The sequence below is a fragment of the Schistocerca piceifrons genome, chromosome 5 (assembly GCF_021461385.2).
Source record: "Schistocerca piceifrons isolate TAMUIC-IGC-003096 chromosome 5, iqSchPice1.1, whole genome shotgun sequence".
Lineage (NCBI taxonomy): Eukaryota > Metazoa > Arthropoda > Insecta > Orthoptera > Acrididae > Schistocerca > Schistocerca piceifrons.
This window is the reverse complement of record NC_060142.1, coordinates 500,999,780-501,020,659: the sequence shown is the minus strand read 5'-3', so window position 1 is coordinate 501,020,659 and position 20,880 is coordinate 500,999,780. Positions and strand designations below refer to the sequence as shown.

The 20,880-nt window shown below is 38.5% G+C and overlaps 1 long non-coding RNA gene across 1 annotated transcript; it reads left to right on the top strand.

Moving 5' to 3' along the window:
- Nucleotides 1-903: 903 nt before the first annotated feature.
- On the top strand, nt 904-2,167 carry LOC124798662. Its single transcript, XR_007016968.1, has 2 exons — nt 904-1,479; nt 1,757-2,167. It is a non-coding gene; the product is annotated as an uncharacterized LOC124798662 (long non-coding RNA).
- Nucleotides 2,168-20,880: the final 18,713 nt, after the last annotated feature.

The following is a 20,880-nucleotide window of genomic DNA, read 5'->3' as shown; positions in this document are numbered from 1 at the left end:
ATACAAAATAAAAATACAGTAGTTACTTTTGTAGACTTCAAGAAGGCCTACGACTCAGTTGACAGACACACTATTCCAGATACTTTGTGAATCGGGTATAGATGAAAACACCAGAAGACTTGTTGAACATACGCTCACAGATACAGATTTCGGAACCATTCAAAATCAAATCAGGAGTTTGGCAAGGAGATGGACTGTCCCCAATTCTCTCTAACTTAGTTTTAGATAAAATAGTAAAAACTGGGAAAGCACATTAAAAAACAGAGGCACAAATGGTATAAGCATGGGCCAAGGAAAGAACAAATGTAAAGTGAAATGTTTAGCCTTTGTGGATGATATGGCATTGATAACTGAAAACTGAACAGATGCAACAGTTATGCTTGATCTGTTACATGAGATTGCTGAAAAGACTGGGCTAAAAATATCCTATGAAAAAACTGAGTATATAGAACACAAACATAATACAGGAAACTTTATCAAAACAAAGAACAGAAAAATTAAAAGAGCTGATAGATTCAAATACATGGGGGAGTGGATCCAAGCCAATGGACTGGATAACACAATAAATAAAGAAAGAATAAAAAAGTTAGAATTTACACACAAATTAACACAAAACTACTGTAGTAAGAAATCACTATCCCTACAAGCGAAGATTAGACATTGTGATTCAGTTATTAGGACACAAGCAATGTATGGATCAGAGTGCCTAACATTGAATAAGAAAGGCGAATTAAGAGAACTAGGAAAAAAGAGAGAAAAATACTAAGAAAAATTCTAGGTCCTGAGAAAAACGAGGAAAATAGGTAGATTACAAGGAGAAATGAAGACTTAAACAAAAATACAGAAAAGATCACAGATACAATGAGGAAGACAGGCTAAAATTTTATGGGCATTTAAAAAGATTGGAAGAAACATGGATCATGAAGAAAATTTTTAATTACGTTAGTAAGCCGAAAAAAACTGTAGGATGCATAGAAGCAGTAAAGAAAGATGCCAACAAAATAGGTGTTACAGAAGAAATAATACATGACAGGAAGCACTTCTGGCTACTGATAGAAAACACAAACTATGAAGAAGATTAGGCAAAATGCCAACCCAAGAGAGAGTGGACAGATGAGCAGAGACGGGCAGTTGGGGAGAAAACGAAGTAGTACTGGGAAGAACGGAAAAAAAGAAACACCACAAGTCTTATTTGTATGTGGTCCATAGCTGGCCAAATTCATAAATTTAAAAAGAAAGATTGTCCAGCTATCATCAGCAAATCACAAACTCCGGTAAGAAGGGAGAAGGAAGATAATATTAAGGAAATACAGCACTGTTACAGGGTTAGTTTTGGAAAAGAAATTTCAGATGGACAGATTACGAAAAAACTGCACAATATGAAGTCACTCATCAAGTCTAAGACAGACATAAATAAGACGGGCAACATTAAGATCTACCTAAAAATTTTTTGCAACCCAACTATCCACAGAACTCCTGGTAAGTCCTTTTTTTATTTTGTTTTATTTTTTTTAATTACATGCCTAATATTTTGAAATTGTGAACCAGAAAAATATTTATTTTTAACATGTGAAAAGGAAACAATGTTTGGTAAAATTTATCTGATATTTGATCACTTTTCTGTAAAAATATCACATTGTACTGTGCATGAAATTTGACACACTCCTCCCATATTTCTGTGTAAACCTACTTGCTGTTTATACTAACTTGAAACTGAATCATTACACACATTACTTTTACTTTTACTTTTTTTAAGGAGCTTGTGCTGGTTTCACCTCTGTTATCATCCCTTCCTCAGGGAGTAGTTCTGAGGTAATTGATACCGATTACACATTCTTCGAACCACAATCAATTTTGCAGCAACTGCAAATTGTTGCAGCAGGTGATACAGATCTGCTGGGCCCAAAAGTCAATAAACCTGCTCAATCACCTGTTTTGGGAGGCGAGAGTGTGTTGAAACAATGGAGATTGAGCATAGAAAACTGATGAGATAATGAATTTGTCCAGTTCAGAGCTGCAAAGGCTGGTGTTATCATACCAATTAGATATCATGAAGAGAAAGCAGCAGAAATTGATGTGCCAAGAACAAGATAAACAATAGAATGCTTTGTGTAATGTCATAGTACAGCACTGTTTTTTTATTAATAAAAACATATTTTTAAGTGAATGTTCGATTACATTCCTCATTTACCAAATTCCATATCCTCTGAAATACGTAATTCAGTACAAATTTCTTTTCAGTGAAATAACAACATAATCCAATTTGAAACTTTAAAAAAAGTATGCAAATAGGTTCACAACATCCTTGAAACAATTTTTTGGGAAAGTGGAACAAAAAAAAGTAACTTGTTTGTATTTCAAATGTTACAGGTTAAACAGTTTGTGCACTTATTTACTGTAGCTCCTTGCAAATACCTTCAACAAATCCTTGAAACAAATTTTGGTAAAGTAAAACCGAAAGAGTAAATTGTTCCTATTTTAAATGTTGCAGGTTAGACAGTTTGTGGACTTATGTACTGTAGTATCTGAAAATTCTGTTCCAGTTCTATTTGTTACATGTTAAACAATTTTTCTTGAAAGTAAAATCGATGACATAGAATGAAGAAAAACACTAAACTGCATTTTATTATATGACAACAGAGCACTATTTTTTATTTTCATCAGGAAAAAATCATTGTAATTACAAAAAATTACACGAATTAGGTTTGTTTATGCCATGTTTTGGCCGACTCCCATACGCTACAGTTGATGTATTACATTAACAGTTTCCAGTCTTCTATTTGTTCCATGTACACGTACATTTGCTGCTTCCTCTTATCCCAATACTGGAAGATTGTTGTCATCATCACAAGTTGCCTATTTGTTCCATGTACATGTACGTTTGCTGCTTCCTCTTCTCCCAACACTGGAAGATTGTTGTCATCATCACAAGGTGCCTCAAAAATCCTCATTCCCTATATGTTTTGCTACATCGTGCAAAACAAAACGGGCTATTATCAGACAAGGTGTTTTTTTTTTTTGTTTGGGCAAGCCTTATTTTATTTTGCATAACTGGGAAACACCTTTCTACCTGTCCAAAGCACTGTTCAAGTATCACCCTTTCCTTAGAGTGAAGTCTGTTGTAAGCCCTCTCATCAGGTGTTTCGGGGTTTTGAAACAGTGACATTAACCGCAGTGCAATGCCATATCCTTTGTCTCCTAAATTTAAGGCATTGCACTGGTTCTCTTGCAATATATGATACACATCTGAGTTGCTCCATAGCCTAGCGTCATGTATTGACCCAGGCCATGAAGCATCAACACTCGTAAACATTTCACTGTAATCACACATCTCCTGCACATTTATAGATGGAAAGCCCTTTTGATTAACGTATTCATCTCCATGTGCAGAAGGTTTCATTAGAGTTATGTGCATGCAGTCCAGGGACCCTACGGCACATGGAAGCTTATATTTAGACCGCCATTTAACTTGATCTGGTTTTAGTTCGTTAATGTTTCTCAGAAATCGGATCCACAATGGTGTTTCTCTGTTAACCTGTTGCAGAATGTATTAAAACGTTAGTGATACTGACGTCTGGTGTATTCCCAAGTCTTCTCCTACACCAATCTGAAAGCCTGGATCCACTAAATAGCGCAAAAATGTTTTCATTTTGCGTTCATTGGAAAGGGTGCCTCCTTCTCCTTCCGTCGTTTTTTGGGAAGATAGCGATTCGCCAGCCAGATAATGTTTTCTCTGTTAAATCTATATAAACTTTTACAGTTCCTTTGCACTATGTATATATTTTTTTGCCTTTTGAGAACCATAAATTCCGCCATTTTCACTAAAAACACTAGGTAACGCTTAAGGGGAGTCGGATCACCCTACCCAACAATGTTAAATTTAGTGACGTGGCTTCCCTGTATTTCAGCAACCACTGTAGCCATTGACATAAAACTTTTACAGGACATTAAACTGTATGCTCTGAGTCTACTGAAGTACAATAATTGAATTTCAGCCACTGCTATTGGAAATACAATTTTTTAATCACAAGGTTAAAATTTTGTGTACTTTTTTTGTTCATTATCCTAAATAATTTTAATTATACATAACATTATGTTCTTCTTTTAGTTCAGTAGACTCAAGATATGTATGTTATTACTCCCTGAAAATTTGAATACTCTACTTGAAGTGGTTTCTGAGCTTTGGGGGAAAATGCAACAGAAAATGTAAATTTTCAGGAATGGCTTCTAAAGTTTTAAAAGACTGTCAATATATGCTTAATTTGTTATTTTCAGTCACTCAGAATGATCCTGCACCATGCTGTATATCATTCTCTTGATCTTTCTCCCAGTTTTTTTCCTTCTTTTTGGACTCCTTAGTAGCCAACTGTGCTGCATACTCTGCTTTATCAATGCGAACCTTGTGCATCTGTCAAGTTCTCTGATACAGTTTGCTCCAGGATTAATTCCCATATGCTGTAGCACTTTTACACTACCAATGTTGTCATAATTAAAAGCAATAACAGCATCACTGACCCCCCCCCCCCCCCCCACTTTAGTGTCTTCTTTCCAACAAAAACAGGATTTGCCAGGTTTCTGTAAATAGGTTTCATGATATCCATGACTGCTGCAGGGATGGAACATTTATGGCTGTGTGAACTGTTTGAGTACTGGGCATTGCAGTAATTGCACTATGAATCAGGTCCGGGTGGGCAAAGGTGGTGTACTGGTTTTTCATCACTCGACAGTCTGTGGAAGAAGGTAGCCCTTACTGCCTGCTTCATTTTCAAAAAATCCTCAGTGTTATTCCTAATGGCCATCCCATAATACTGCTGTAGTTCATTAATCATTTTTATCTGTCTGTCTGCCTCTTATCATTTTACCATCATAAAGTTTCTTGTCTCTCAAACTTTGTTTCAGCTTCCTCAACCTGGTGCCCATCCTCTTCTGGACATGACCAACACATTCCAGTTTAGTGATAATCTTCTTGTCATAAGGCTGAGCGGCTACTACACTGTTATATGCTTTTGAGTCTCCATCACCTAAGAACATAGTGTGTCACACTCCCCTTTCATTCACAGATTGACAAAAAATTTCAATAGCTGCAGAGGCCTCCATACCACCACCTGTTCCTACATAATTTGTCATAGATATGCCCTTCCTCATTCCCTGATTTACACTTATAACAATGTTTGGTTAAAACCTAGAAATCTTACCTTTCCAGCATCCACACTGGTCACTGTAGCAACATAATTCTTAGAACTTTAGCCACACTTCTGCCAAGTGCCATTAAAAGCTAGTGGCATGTCAGTCATACCATCATTTATTTCAACAGCTTCATTTGCAGCACCATTAATTGACTCACATGCAATTGATACCACAGCGGCTTCAATAAAAACTTCATACTTGTCAATTTTACAAGGTGGGCGTGGCATATTCATCACAGCACACATGTTTCTACTACAGTGTTACCTTTGCAGTAGCTCTCAATCCATAAAACCACCTAACATTTACTTCAAAGTAATTATCTTTACACTTATCAGAATTCCAAAATGAATGAGTATATCTACAACTGGCACAATTAATGATGGTTTTCCTGGCTAGTCCATTTGATACCTCACTATCTTCATGTAAACTAACTGGCCCTTCACATATTATACAAGACACACATTCACCTAACACCCTTATTGGGATGTGTAAATCTATCAGAATACAACCTAACCTACCATTTACATTTTGAGAAAACTGTGTGTCATGGCGTTTTATTTTAGTCTTCGAAGCACTGATGGCTGTTTCTTTAGATACTGATGAGTTTTCCTGTATTTCCTTGTAACTTCACACACCACATGTTGAACAAAGTGTTTCCCTTTATTTGCAAATCTATTAGCATGAAACCCATGTTTCTTAAAAACACTTTGTTTTGGTGTCATGCTATACTTTTTGAGAGATTTACCAATCTATTAGTCACTTTTCCTCGAAAAAACGTTAGCACTTCAACATACAATGCATGTTTATGCTATGAAACGATACTGTACTTTGTTTGACAGTGTTTTCTTTTTTTTTTCTTTTTTATTGTCATTTTAATACCTTTACAAGAAAGGTAGGCTGGCAGTGGCCTATGTACACCACTCTCCGGCCACAGTGAACACATACAGAAAGACAGAAAAACAAACAAACATGGTGGACAAAAACGGGAGACAGACATACTAAAATAAATAAAACCGTTCACGGGCACACTGTTTCAATAAAAGAAACATTCATCACTAAACATAATGGGGAAGATCGAGTTTACACATGTGAACGGTGGAGCAGAAATGGAGAGACACTGAAGCACTGACACGAAGACACACACAAACACTGGCGATGACCTCCGGCGCACGAAGACGTACTGTTCACGCACAAAGCCGGGGATATGCCAAAGGGAAGAGTTGCGGGTAGGAGGGAGAGGGGGAGGGTGTTGATGCCAGTGGGAGAGGAGAAGGTGGGGGAGAGGGTAGGGTGGGGGTTGTGGAAGCCTGGGTGGGGGGGGGGGATGGGAGGGAGGGAGGGAAGAAGAGAGGAAGGAGAGAAGGAAAAGAGGGTGCTCTGGAGGAAAAACACGGGGAGGAAGTGGAGGATCAAAGTTGGTAGGAGGGGTAGATGGAGGGGATGAGGGCATCATCAGGGAGGGAGAGTTGGCGGAAGCCACCTTGGGCAAAGGTATGGAGTGTGGAAAGATGGAGAGCGGATGGGATGTATGAGTACAGACGTGGCAGCGGACGGGGATGGGAAAGGGTGGGAGAGACAAGCGGGTGAGGGGGATCAAGTTTGTGGGAGGTGTAAAGGATCCGTATCCATTCAAGGGAAAGGAGGAGGTGTGTGAACGGAATTAAGGCATAGAGGATCTGCTTGGGGAATGGAAGGCGGATGTGATAGGCGAGGCGGAGCTCATAGCATTCCAGGATTTGAAGGGATTTGTGGAAGGTAGGAGGGGTGGCAATCCAGGTGGGATGGGCATAACATATGATAGGGCGGATGAGGGATTTATAGGTGTGGAGGACGGTGGAGGGTCCAGATCCCATGTGCGGCCAGAAAGGAGCTTGAGGAGGCGGAGTCGGGAGCGTGCCTTGGCTTGGATCGTCTGGAAATGAGGGGTGCAGGAGAAGCGACGGTTAAGGGTGACGCCAAGGTACTTGAGGGTGGGGGTGAGGTTGATAGGACGGCCGTAGATAGTGAGATAGAAATCGATGAGATGAAAGGATTGGTTGGTTTTGCCTACAATGATTGCCTGGGTCTTGGTAGGATTGACCTAGAGCAGCCACTGGTTACACCAAGTGGTGAACCGGTCAAGATGAGATTGGAGAAAGTGCTGGGAGCATTGCAGGGAGGGGGCGAGGGCAAGGAAGGTGGTGTCATCGGCGTACTGGAGATGGTGTAAGGGAGGGGAGGGCGGTGGCATGTCCACTGTGTAAAGAAGGTAGAGAAGGGGGGGGGGGGGGGGGGGGGAGAGGATGGAACCTTGGGGCACACCGGCGGAGGGGTAGAAGGTGTAGGAATCCATGTTATGGATGGTGACATAGGAAGGACGGTGGGAAAGAAAGGAGGCGATCAGACGGATGTAGTTAATAGTAAGGGCGAAGGTTTGTAGCTTGAAGAGGAGACCGGAATGCCATACATGGTCATAGGCATGTTCAAGGTCAAAGGAGAGGAAGATGGTGGAGGGAAGGGAGTTGAGTTGTTCGGAGAGGAGGTGAAGGAGAAGGTCATCGACAGAGGAGGACGGCCGAAAGCCACATTGGGTAGCGGGAAGGAGGTGGTGCTGGTGGAGATGCTGGTGGATGCGTTGGGTGAGGATGATTCCAGGACCTTCTGATGACCGAGGTAAGGCTGATGGGACGGTAGGAGGAGACAGCGGATGGCGGTTTGTCGGGTTTGAGGTACATCAGAATCCGATAGGTTTTCCACAGGTCGGGGTAGAAGCCGGTGGACAAGACCACATTATATAGTCTAGCCAGGGTGGAGTTTGACAGTGCTACAAACATGTAATTTAACGTTTATAACCCAGCAATCCACAGCCTTGTATATTAAAAATTACCGATTTTATTAGGTCTTGAAGTAATGCATGTAAAAATTTTGACATTTTCTAGCGGTGTAGATTATATTTTAAAAAATAAAATAAAATGCTTCACGCGTGTGTGTGTGTGTGTGTGTGTGTGTGTGTGTGTGTAAAACTCCGAAAACGTGAAAAAAAAAAAAAAAAAAAAGTTTTCCATTTTAACCCCCCTTAACCACAACACTACTTACTCAGCTCGAAGTATACTATGGAGCTCACTTGCGAAAACAGAGAATCTTCTCTGCTTGTGAGAAACTTCTCTGGTTTTAGTCATAGGAAATCGGCGAAAATTCTTTGTTTTGAGCAACTTCCCCCACCCTTCAACCCACACTGAGAACATAATCTGGTGAAGTATATTCTCAGACTTGCTTTATTCATGCCAACCAGAGATCTTTCTCCAAACTTATGAGTGTAAATTATATTCTCCATTTCATTCATATGACCCATTAATTATCTGACAAAAGGTCTGGACAATTTAATGCAGTCTGTCAGGATAACAAACAACATACATAGCACAAGCTCATTGGGCATTTTGCTCACAATACCCATGAATAAACACCATATCTACCTTTTCTGCTACTGTTAAACATTCCATTTTAATAAGATTATGTCTGCAACATAACATAATTATTATGACTGGACAAGTGTTTTTTTTTTAATATTTCATATTTTTAAAATTGTGATTTCTTTCCCCTGCCCCATATGGGCAGGGGAGGGCTGTCAGCAGCACCATCCGCCACTCTTCAGCCGAGTGACATGACAGCTAATACAAGAATAAAATGTTACAGAAGATAAGATAGGGGGACATAAAACAGAGTAAGGGGAGATAAGGGAGGGAAAAATACACTGACTTGGAGATGTTCGTCTGGAAAAGTGTATTATCATACGTAATTTAAGTAATGAATTGCACACAGTGCTATCAGGTGCCTTGCTACATTTGTGAGAATATTACAGTGTCATCTATCACAAAGCAAAACAAATGTTCCAAATCAGACATTGCTATTTATTTATGTACTATATGAATATGTAATTAAAAAAATGGGGGTCCCTATTTTAAAAAATTCGGTTTCTGTCAATTTGACCTATGGTAGCACAATCTAGTGGGGCCATCTATAACGTCATTTGTTTTCCCCTGTCACATTCGACCAGATCTATTGTTCTTATTTTTTCATTTGATGCTAGTTTTCGTGGGGCATTTGGCCGGGTCACTATCAATGGACCACCGTGTATATTCTAAGGCCTTGGACAGTGCAGGAACAATACAAATAGGTTGGCAATCAGAGGGTGCTGTGGCAGCATCCTTTTAGGCAAGAGCTTAACTAACTTCTGTTTCCAGGCCTAAGAAAAGGAGTACTTGAATATATCTGTTATGGTGGGCAGTAAGGAGTCAGTAATAAACTTCATCATCTAGAGTGTTAGGCAATAGTGTCCAGTAGATGCTGATCTTATACACCTGATGGCTTTTTTGACATTGTTGCAAGTAACTTTCTTTAGACACAACTTTTGGTTGATATTGTTGTTTACCCCCATGAAGTAATCAATGAGTCTCTGTTTCATTTATGGTTCAGATGTCGTCATGGGTAACATGAAGTAGGGTACAGCTTCAATTCATCGGCGGAGACGATGGGGCCAGCTCCAGCTTTTACTTTGCCTACACCAAGTCCATGCAGGTTTCTTCATAGGACAGCTGATCTATTCCTGTTTTCAGTTAATATATGAGCATGTCTGTGTTTAGCACAGCTCGACTGACTCTGTCCCACTTCTGTTTGTAAGTAATATGGTTTCCAGGTGTGATGTACTGTTTGTATGCCTGAGATTCATGAGCTGTTTTAGTTCTTCAGTTAGCCAAGCTGCATGTTTCCTTCTTACTTTCGGGTCTTTAAGGAGGCATATTTGTCATATAGTTGAGTAAGTTTGTTAGTAAACCTGTGAAGTTTTTTGTTTATGTCCGAGAAACGAAATATCCCCCAAGCACCTCAGTTGCAAGTTCAGATAAATAAATGCATTTGAAGTCTTGGTATGTAGTCAGTTGTGGTTTTGTTCTGGAAAATTCTAGCGAGTATGTCATGAAAATTATATCATGGGCAGAAATGACAGGTGCAGGTATTTGAGAAGTATGAATTACTCTGTTTGGGGATTTCATTGTAAATATAGATGAGTGTGACAACTGTTCATATGATGGCTAAGAGCAAGTTGGTGAGTTGCTGAGTAGTGTGCTGTAGAGACGACATGGCGGAGGTATACAGGGAAGTTTTGTGGTGTCACATGGCTTGCAGATGTAAGCAAGTACCAGCTGTATCCTGTGAATGTGGTGCCCCCAGTACTGCAGCAGTTGTCACATGGAATGAGGAGCTGTATCAGCTTGCAGGCTTCTGACATAGCGACAAGCCACAGTGCTTTGTTGTGTGGTGTGTGGCTGGCACATGAGACCCCAGCCATATGCCACATCCTGGTCCACAGACAGTGCTCCTGTGTGTAAAAAAAGGAATAATGTCAGCCACTTTTCATAGAAAGGAATATACTTATATTAATAATTCCATCAATCTACATTAAAGCTTGCCCCCCCCCCCCTTTTTTTTTTTTTTTCAAAAAATGTATGCTTGGAGATTACCATGCAAAAGCTCTGTCCATGACTACAATACCAGAAATACAAAATGCATGGGCCTACATATATTCTGTAACTCAAATATATAGCAATCATTGTAAATTAAATTTTAGTTGTAAAACTAACAGTGTCTGTTTTAATGAGAGATAACTATTGATAATAAAGACGCATAGTCTATTCTGTACCAAACTGTGACCCAAGTCAAATTATGTGTGCACTGCTTGGTCCCAGCCATTAATAACCTATGGTTGAATTCTGTCAACAATAACTTTTGAAAACATTACTGGAAATTAACAGTGATGTGTAGGTAATTAAAATAACTAATTACCTATGGTTGAATTCTGTCAACAATAACTTTTGAAAACATTACTGGAAATTAACAGTGATGTGTAGGTAATTAAAATAACTAATGTCTTGATTGCAAGAATTTATTAAAAACTAAAAATCATATATGAAAATGGTAACCGGTTTCGATTTTATGACAAAATGTCTTCAAACCATGTCTCATTAGGTGGTGAGCAGAGATTTGTGAGCAGTTACCAATGGTGTCCTCCAACATTTACCAAACTCTGCTATTGTCTTTGCTCACCCCTGATGAGACATGGTCTGAATATAATTTTTCATAAAATTCTGATGTGTGATTTTTAGTTTTTAATAAATCCTTGCAATCAAGACTAATTAATCTGTCGACAATGCCTTTAGTTAACTAACCTATGCAATCCTGCTGGGAAGTTCAAGAATCTGCTACAGGAAACTGACTTTACCAAATTCTTATATTATTTAGATGATCTTTTAAATGAATTGAGAGGCAGGTCGAAATGCACAATAGTTCTTGGTGACTTTAACATAAATTTTAAAAAAAGTAATAAGAACAAGGTACAATTATTATGTCTGTTTAACACATACAACATGCAGCCTACAGTACAGGAAATTACCAGATATGGGGATGGGCCTGAAACAACACTTGATCAGATATTTACCAATGGACAAAGCTGTGAGCATGATGTTGAAGTAACAGATACAGACTTTTCTGACCATATGGCTTTAAAAATGGTGATAAGAAATGAGAACAATAAGAAATACACAGTCCCTGAAAAATATGTACAAAGAAGACTTATTAATGCAAACAATATAAGGGTATTTAATAGTAGGATAAAAAGGGTGCAATGGGGCATAGAAAAAACTGGTGATGCAGACAAAAAGTATGACAGTTTTCTCACTGATTGTAAATATTGCTACAGTGTAGCATTCCTGTTAAAAAGAATTAAAGTCAGTGAGAAGACAAACACATGGGTAACACAAGGGATTAAAAAATCAGCAACCACCCTTAGAAACCTAGGCAAACATGCTAAAATAAATACAACAATAAAACCATACTGTAGGAAATACGGAAGGTTCTATAGGAAAGTTTTACAGGCAGCAAAAAGGCTAAGCAATGCTTCATACATTAATAAGGGAAGCAATAAATGAAAATCGATTTGCAAGGTTATAAACAGTAGCATAGGAAAATGTAAAACCAAGACCCATAATTTCAAAATTAAAAGTGAGGGTAAATTGATAGAAGATGCTCAACAGGTAGCCAATATATGCAATGAACATTATGTGAACATAGCACTGAACCTAATTAAAAGTCTTTGCAGTTCAAACAACAAAAACATAAAAGTACCAACTTGTGAAAAGACAATGTTTCTGTACCCAGTAACAGAATGTGAAGTTAAAAACAAATGATATTAATAAACTAAAAAAATAAATTGTCTTGTGGTATTGACAGAACTCCAGACAAGGTAATCAAACATAGTTCTACCAGTATAGATACTCACCTAACTGACATCATTAATACTTCTTTCAGGACAGGGGTATTCCCATCAAAACTAAAACTCTCCATAATAGAGCCACTTCACAAAAAGGATAGTACAGCTGACATAAATAATTATAGGCCAGTGTCATTTTTGTCAGGTATCTCTAAAGTAATTGAAAGAGTAATGTATGAGAGGCTAGCTGACGTCCTGAATAAAAATAAAATACTGACTAATGCTCAAAATGGATTTAGACAGAACAGATCCACAGAAACAGCAGTCTCCAAATTCATGAAAATGGTTCTGGATGCCTTGGACAAGAATGAATTAAGCTGTAGAATATTCTTAGATTTATCTAAAGCATTTGATTTAATCAGCCATGACTTATTGCTTATGAAACTAGAATGTTATGGGGTCCGGGGACTTGCCTTCAAACGGTTCATGTCTCATCTCTCTGATAGACAACAGAAAGTACAAATATGTCATGAAGGCAAAGAGTATCTTTCAGATTTCAAAAAAACTAGCTATGGAGTGCCCCAGGGTTCCGTGTTAGGCCCTCTGTCATTCTTGGTGTACAAAAACGATTTGCCAAACTTACAGTTGATAGTTGACTGACAGTTGCAGAAATGGTGATGTTCACTGATGACACTAGCATTTTTATAAAAGTATACAATGAGGATAATCTACAGCAGAGTGTCTCTAGGACAATAAATGAGACCGGAAAATGGTTTAGGGATAATGCTTTGATCATAAATAAGGATAAAACGGTATTGATGAATTTCAGTACTATTAAAAGCAAAGCTAGAAGAAGAGTAAAAGCTGAGTTAGGGAACTATGTTATTGCACAAGCTCCATACACAAAATTCCTCAGCATATGGGTGGATGAGCACTTGAGATGGGAAAAGCATCTAGAAGTTTTGAGTAAAAACTTAAGTAAATGCTGCTATGTGCTAAGAATGCTTCGGGAATGTTGCAACACTGAATCATTGCAGTGTGCCTATTATGCTTAAATGAACAGTTTGCCTAGATATGGTGCGATCTTCCGGGGAAATACAGGTATGGCAAAACAAGCTTTAAAACTTCAAAAAAGGGCCATTAGAACAATGAAAAGGGTTCCCTGCAGAGTGTCATGCAGGGAAATATTTAAAGACTTTAAAATAATGACTCTTCCTAGCTTATTCATCTATGAATGTGTATGATTTCTGAAAACTCACCAGAAATTTTCAATGTTAAATAATCAGGTTCATAACCATGAAACAAGGAACAGGGATGATTTTCACATATCCACCCACGATGGAGCACTCTACAAAAAAAGTGTAAACTACCAGCCCAAAATACTTTTTAGTGATTGCCTTCTACAATAAAGAAAATTAAAGAATTTCATAAATTCGAGGTAGCTCTTAAACTATTTTTACTAACACATAGTTTTTTATAGCATTGAAGAATATCTGAATCTGGAGAAGTAATATTATTTATATATATTGATATAAAATATTTGTATTTATTGTCCAAGTTTTTGAAACAAATTAAAGATAAGAAACTGTATTGTAATTGACTAAATCCATACAATGTATATTGTTAACAGATGAATAAAGAGATTGATTGATTGAAAGCTGCCATGCCCCTGTATGATGCCCATTACATAGCACAATTCAACCAACAAAGGTGTGACAATCTATAGTCGCGTTTGCCATGATGAATTTCTACACAAGGTGACTTCAAACTAAACTGAGAATGTTGGTGTAGTTGGTTTTTCAAATGAAGACTGGTTTGATACAACTTCCATGCTAGTCTGTCCTGTGGAAGCCTTCTCATTTCCATATTACTATTCCATTATCCCTGTTCCTCTACATCTACACTCTGCAAACTACCATGAGGCAGAGGGTATGTCCCATTGTGCCATTTTTTAGGGTTTTGTCTGTTCACTTCACATATGGAGCACATGAAGACTAATTGTCTGAAAGCCTGTGTGCATGCAGTAATTATTCGAAACTTATCCTCATGATCCCTGTGTGAGTGATATGTAGGGGGTTGTAGTATATCGCTAGAGTAATCATTTAAAGCTGGTTCTAGAAACTTTGTTAATAGACTTTCTGAGGATAATTTATGTCTGTCTTCAAGAGTCTGCTATTTCAGTTCCTTCAGTATCTCTGTGACACTCTCCCATGAATTAAACAGACCTGTGACCATTCGTGCTGCCCTTTGCTGTATACATTCAGTATCCCCTGTAGTCCTTTCTGGTATGAGTCCCACACACTTGAGCAGTATTCTGGGACAGGTTGCACGAGTGATTTGTAAGCAATCTCTTTAGTAGACTGATTGCACTTCCCCAGTATTGTACCAATAAACTGAAGTCTACCATCTGCTTCACCCCTGACTGAAGCTATGTGATCATTCCATTTCATACCCCTACAAGTGTTGCACACAGGTACTAGTATGAGTTGGCCAATTTCAACAGTGACTGATTGATGTTACAGTCAAAGAATACTATGCTTTTTCATTTTGTGAACTGCAAAATTATACATTTCTGAACATTTAGAGCAAGTTGCCAATCTCTGCACCACCTTGAAATCTTGTCAAGATCTGACTGAATATTTATGCAGCTTCCCTCAATAGCACTTCATTACAGACAACGGCATCACTTGCAATAAGGCTGACTTTACTTTTAATATTGTCTGCAAGCTCATGAATATACAACAGGAACAGCAGGGGTCCTCCTCACTAGCACACACCCATTTCCCTCTATCACCAAACTGACTATTCTTCAACGTCTCAAGATGCGTCCTTATTGTGATGTTGGTAATCTGTTATCTTATTTCATATTTGATGCAACTGTCTAAGAGCTGATAGACTATCTTTGTGTCATTGTTCTTTTATCCTCCTGTGAATATGATGTGATGCTGATATTATGAACTAGGTATGTAATTGTTGTTTATGCATCCCACCATAAACACTGGCACATTCTAATAGATTATGAGCAGTGAACTATGTATGTTGTCATGGTGGAAATGTAAATAGTTGTACAGGAGTATGAAAGTTATGTGATCACATTGTTTGAGATACTTTTTAAGATTTAGTTTTTTGTCAAACTCATCAGTGGTTCCTTTTTCCCAGTATTGGCACAAGTGCGCTATGAGTGCAGGGAAGCATACAGAAGATGCTAGGACACTCGTCCTTTTGCATGCGGATAAACCTCCATATACACATCCAAAAAACACAACAAAGACAAAGGAAGCTTCTGATACTCTGGAAAATCTGCTTGCTGGTAAGAATGAAATTAGGTGAATAAATCTCTGGGAGGTCTGTTAGACATCACATTATCCAAAAACTAGAAGGTGTACAACTTTGCTTCTGCTGGTTGCCGATAGGTGGTCTGCTAGTAATTAGCGCTCAAAAGAAATAGATTGCAGGCATCAGGCAGTTAGCTAGGACCTCGGTCAACATAACCTTAGTCAAACATAAGTCGATTTGTGTCTGCATCATAAAGTTGTTCTTGATTGAAAATGTCAGTTTACGAGCCCAATTCTCATCATTTGTGGGAGGTGTTACTGTTTTGTTTCAGTATGAAGAAAACAGTGGCTGAGTCTCATCAAATGCTCTAAGTACTTATGGTAAGGACGCTATTAGTGAAAGAACGTGTCGTGAATAGTTTCAACACTTCAAGAATGGTGATTTTAACATCGTAGACTGGCATAGTGGTGGAAGAGGGAATGTTTTCAAAGATGCAGAATTGGAGACATTGTTGAGTGAAGACTCACGTGATACCCAAGAAGAATTGTTATGAATAGTGGGAGTGACACAGAAAGCCATTTCAAAATGTCTAAATGATATGTGCATGATTCAGAAAGAAGGAACTTGGGTCCCATGTGAGGTGAAACCAAGAGACATTGAACAGCGTTTGTGTGTTTGTGAACAGTTGCTTCAGAGGCAAAAACAGAAGGGATTTCTGCATGGCATTGTGACCGGGGACGAAAAATGGGTTTATTATGATAACCCTAACTGCAAAAAATCCTGGGGATATCCTGGCCATGCTTCCACGTCGATGGCCAAACTGAATATTCATGGCTCCAAGATCCTGCTCTACATTTGGTGGGACCAGCTCAGTGTCGTGTACTATGAGGTGTTAAAATCAAGTGAAATAATCACAGGTGCTTGTTATTGAACACAATTAATGCATTTGAACAGAGCATTAAAAGAAAAATGGCCACAGCACAGCGAGAGGCACGATAAAGTGATTTTGCAGCACGACAACGCTCGACCCCACATTGCAAAAGAGGTTGAAACATACTTGGAAACGTTAAAGTGGGAAGTCCTACCCAACCTGCCGTATTCTCCAGACATTGCTCCCTCTGACTATCACCTGTTTAGATCAATGACGCTTGGTCTGGTTGACCAGCACTTCCGATCTCATGAAGAAGTCACAAATTGGATCGATTTGCGGATCGCTTCAAAAGATGAACAATTTTTTTGACGCGGGATTTGTACACTGCCCAAAAGGTGGGAAAAAGTAGTGGCCAGCGATGGAAAATGCTTTGAATGATACATGTGTAACCAATTGGTTTCATTAAAGCCTCAAATGTTGGGGAAAAAATGGCAGATGCAAAGTTGTACACCTTGTAATATTCTGAATGTAGCCAATGAACAGCAGAACATGTGCAAACCAACTGATGGCAGAGTAATTGCACTCATGATGCTGAGAGGTTTACCAAATGATTTTGTGCATTACTGGATGTGTATTGAGTTCAGTACAACAGACAAAAATTTCATAATGGAAAACACCAGAGAACAGTTGCTAAATGGAAGTGTGGAAGAATACCTCAAGTTGGACAGAGATGGTGGTGATAATGATTTATTCACAAAGTATTGTAAGAAATCACAAGAAGATTTTTCTGAAGACAAACAAGAAAAGAAGAAAATAGAATGTTTAAGTTGCTGAAAGTCCCCAGGGACAAGAATCATCAAAGGAGGATTCCAATTCAGGAGTAAAGTAATTGTTTTGTGCACTTGGTGTGTCACATTCCAACCAGAATGAGTGGATTGTTGATTCTGGAGCATCATCCCATATAACTTCAAGAAAGGGATGGCTTCAAGATTTTGCACCAGAATATTACAAACAAAAAGTTGTGATGTGTGTTGATAATGCTGAATTAGTAAGTGAAGGGAAATGAAATGTTGTTGTCAATTCCCAAGATATGTTTCCAATCAGAAATTTTATTCTTGTCCCTGGCTTAGACATTAATTTGTTGTCAGTTTCTACTTTGGTTAAGAGAGGCTACTTTGTCCTGAAGCAGTGTCAGTTGGCATTAATGAACTGAAATATGTTGAAACTGTGTCAGATGAGCAGGCTTTAGCTATTGGTAAAATTTCTCAAATCAAAGACTTGTAGCATCATAGATTTGGTCATGTTAGAGTTGACACTGGACTTAACGTCATGTTTACAGAGCGAAGGCATAGAACTGCAGTGTTTAGATTCTGAATCTGTCAACAAGTGTAAGTCATGTGTACTTGGTAAGATGTCAAAATTTTCATTTCCTGTTGCTGGAGGAAATCATTCATCTGGGTTTCCTGGCTTGATGCATATGGATTTATTTGACTCCATGGAGCAAATGTCACATGGTATGGTCAAATACACATATGTACTATTTGATGAGTTTTCCAGAAGGATTTTCTGTTATTTTCTCATGAGTAAACATAAAACATTTGGGTTCTTCTGTTAGTTTAAAACTTGGGCAGAAAATAAATTGGTGCAAACATCAAATTTGTTAGACCAGACATAAGCACTGAATTCGTGAATTCTAAGTTTGATTCATTTCTCAGAGAGAATGGTACTGACCATCAGATTAGTGTGCCCTATACTCCAAAGCAGAATGGTGTTGTGGAAAAGACTAAGAGATCAATTTGTGAGATGGCATGTAACATGTTATTCCGGTCTGGTCTACATAACACAATTGGAAAGAGGCTTGCAATTTGGCTGTATACATAAAGAACCATGTTCCTCATAGACTATTCAATGATAAGACTCCACAGGAGGTATGGAAGGGCAAAGTATTTTCTGTGAACCGTTTAAAAGTGTTTGGTTATTTAACCCTTCTCGGTATACTGTGTCAAAATGAAACAAAATGGGATGTCCAAATTAAGGAGCCTGTTGTAGGTTATGATGAAATGGTTAAAGATTATAGATTAGTTGATCCCCAGAAACCCAAGAAAACTGTGAAAGGCAGAAGTGTTGTTTCCCAGGAGAATGAGTGCAGGACTGACAGTACCAAGTCACCAATTGTAAGTAAAGATTACTGTGTACTCTGGTTGAATGAGCAGCATACTGAATGGGGTGAGGCAGAGGAAGTAGTGGAAGCTGCAGTGCTGGGAGTGTCAGTGCAGACACCAGTCAAGACCCAGATTACATGCTGGTAGTAGACATAGTGGAGACTGAGATGCTGCTGATGGACTCTGATGCTCCAAAAGATGACCACTCAGCCAGGTAACCCATGTACCCAAACCCAAGGAGTATCTGGATTATGTCACCTATTTGGGAATGATTTTTTCAGTCTGGGAGAACATCCTGTGAACCTAGAGGATGCCATGTTGGTGAGTAACAGAGAAGATTAAATAAAGGCCATGAAGAGGAAATAAGGTGTTTCCAGGACAGTAGTGTTCAAGAACTTGGGAACTTACCAAAGAGAAAAAAATAAAGAAGCTAACAAGTGGGTATTTAACGGGGAAAAGGGATGCAGATGGTGCAGCACACTATCATGCTAGACTTGCTTCTCAGGGATTAACTTTTCACCAGTTGTGAGCTATAGTACTCTTAGAGCTCTCATCAGTTTAGCTGCAAATCTTGATCTTAAGAATAATCATTTTGATATCAGAACTGCTTTTCTATATGGGATCTTGGAGTAAACATTTCTCATGAAGCAATGAGATAAGGCAAAAAGTATACTTTTAGACCTATGCTATATTGTAAATACTGATAAAGGTTGCGTATTCATTAAAAGGTCAGGTAAAAGTCTTGCAATTGTTGCTTTGTATATGGATGATTTTTATGTCTTTTGTTGTGCTAGTGTGATAAAAGGCTAGATGTATCAGGGATCATCTGAGCATGTTGAAGTTAAAGATCTAGGAGTCTTGTCTAGGCATGTGTATAACTAGAAACTGGGGGGAAAGTAATTTAAAACATGATCAGAAGAGTTATACTGCAGATATGCTGAAATCTTTTAGTATGTTTGTACTCCCATAGGAACACTTATTGAGGCTGTATTAGATCTTTCAGATGTGCAAATTTCATAAAGTTCAGCCATCATATTAGGAAGTTGTGGGGTTTTTGCTCTATGTGAGTCCTTATGCTAGATCTTATGCACAGTATTTTAAGCTAATATAATTGTAAGTTTACTATTGTGCATTGGTGGATAGCAAATGGGGTGCTTTATTATCTCAAGGTTACTGTGAACTATGGCATTGTGTTTAACAAAGGGGATTTTAAAGGTATGCATGTAATTAGTTTCATTGAATCAAGTTTGGTAGATGATTTAACTAGTGGGATGTTACAAAATGGGAGTGCTTTCTGCCAGGAGAAAACACAATTTCCTGGGAGAGCAAGAAAGTGGAGGTTTGTTCCACATTAACTATAAACTCTACAGCCAATGAGGCAGTGTACTTGAGAAGCTAAAAGGCAACTTGTTAAATGATAAGCATCAAAATCCTGTAACCATTTCTCATGATAATCAGAATTCTGTGCTGCAGTCTAGTTTGAAACACGTGTAAAGCACATTTTATTAGATAATGCATGAAAAGAAGTGAGACTGTTTTTGAATACTTGTCAAAGAAAATGCCTGCTGATGTATTCATTAAAACACTTTCTGGGAAACAACAAATGTATCTTATTCATAAGACAAAATTGTCAACAGTTTAAGTGGTAGCATTGTTACAGTGGTAATCTGGCATCTAATTCCATTTTTGCCGTAACTGTCTGTGTGTTGGTGGACTATCTTTGTTTTATTGTTCATTTGTCATACTATGTAAACAATGTAAAGCTGATGTCTACATCTACATCTACATACATACTCCGCAATCCACCATACGGTGTGTGGCGGAGGGTACCTCGTACCACAACTAGCATCTTCTCTCCCTGTTCCACTCCCAAACAGAACGAGGGAAAGATGACTGCCTATATGCCTCTGTATGAGTCCTAATCTCTCTTATCTTATGTTTGTGGTCTTTCTGTGAAATATAAGTTGGCGGCAGTAAAACTGTACTGCAGTCAGCCTCAAATGCTGGTTCTCTAAATTTCCTCAGTAGCGATTCATGAAAAGAACGCCTCCTTTCCTCCAGAGACTCCCACCCGATTTCCTGAAGCATTTCCGTAACACTCGTGTGATGATCAAACCTGTTGTTGTTGTGGTCTTCAGTCCTGA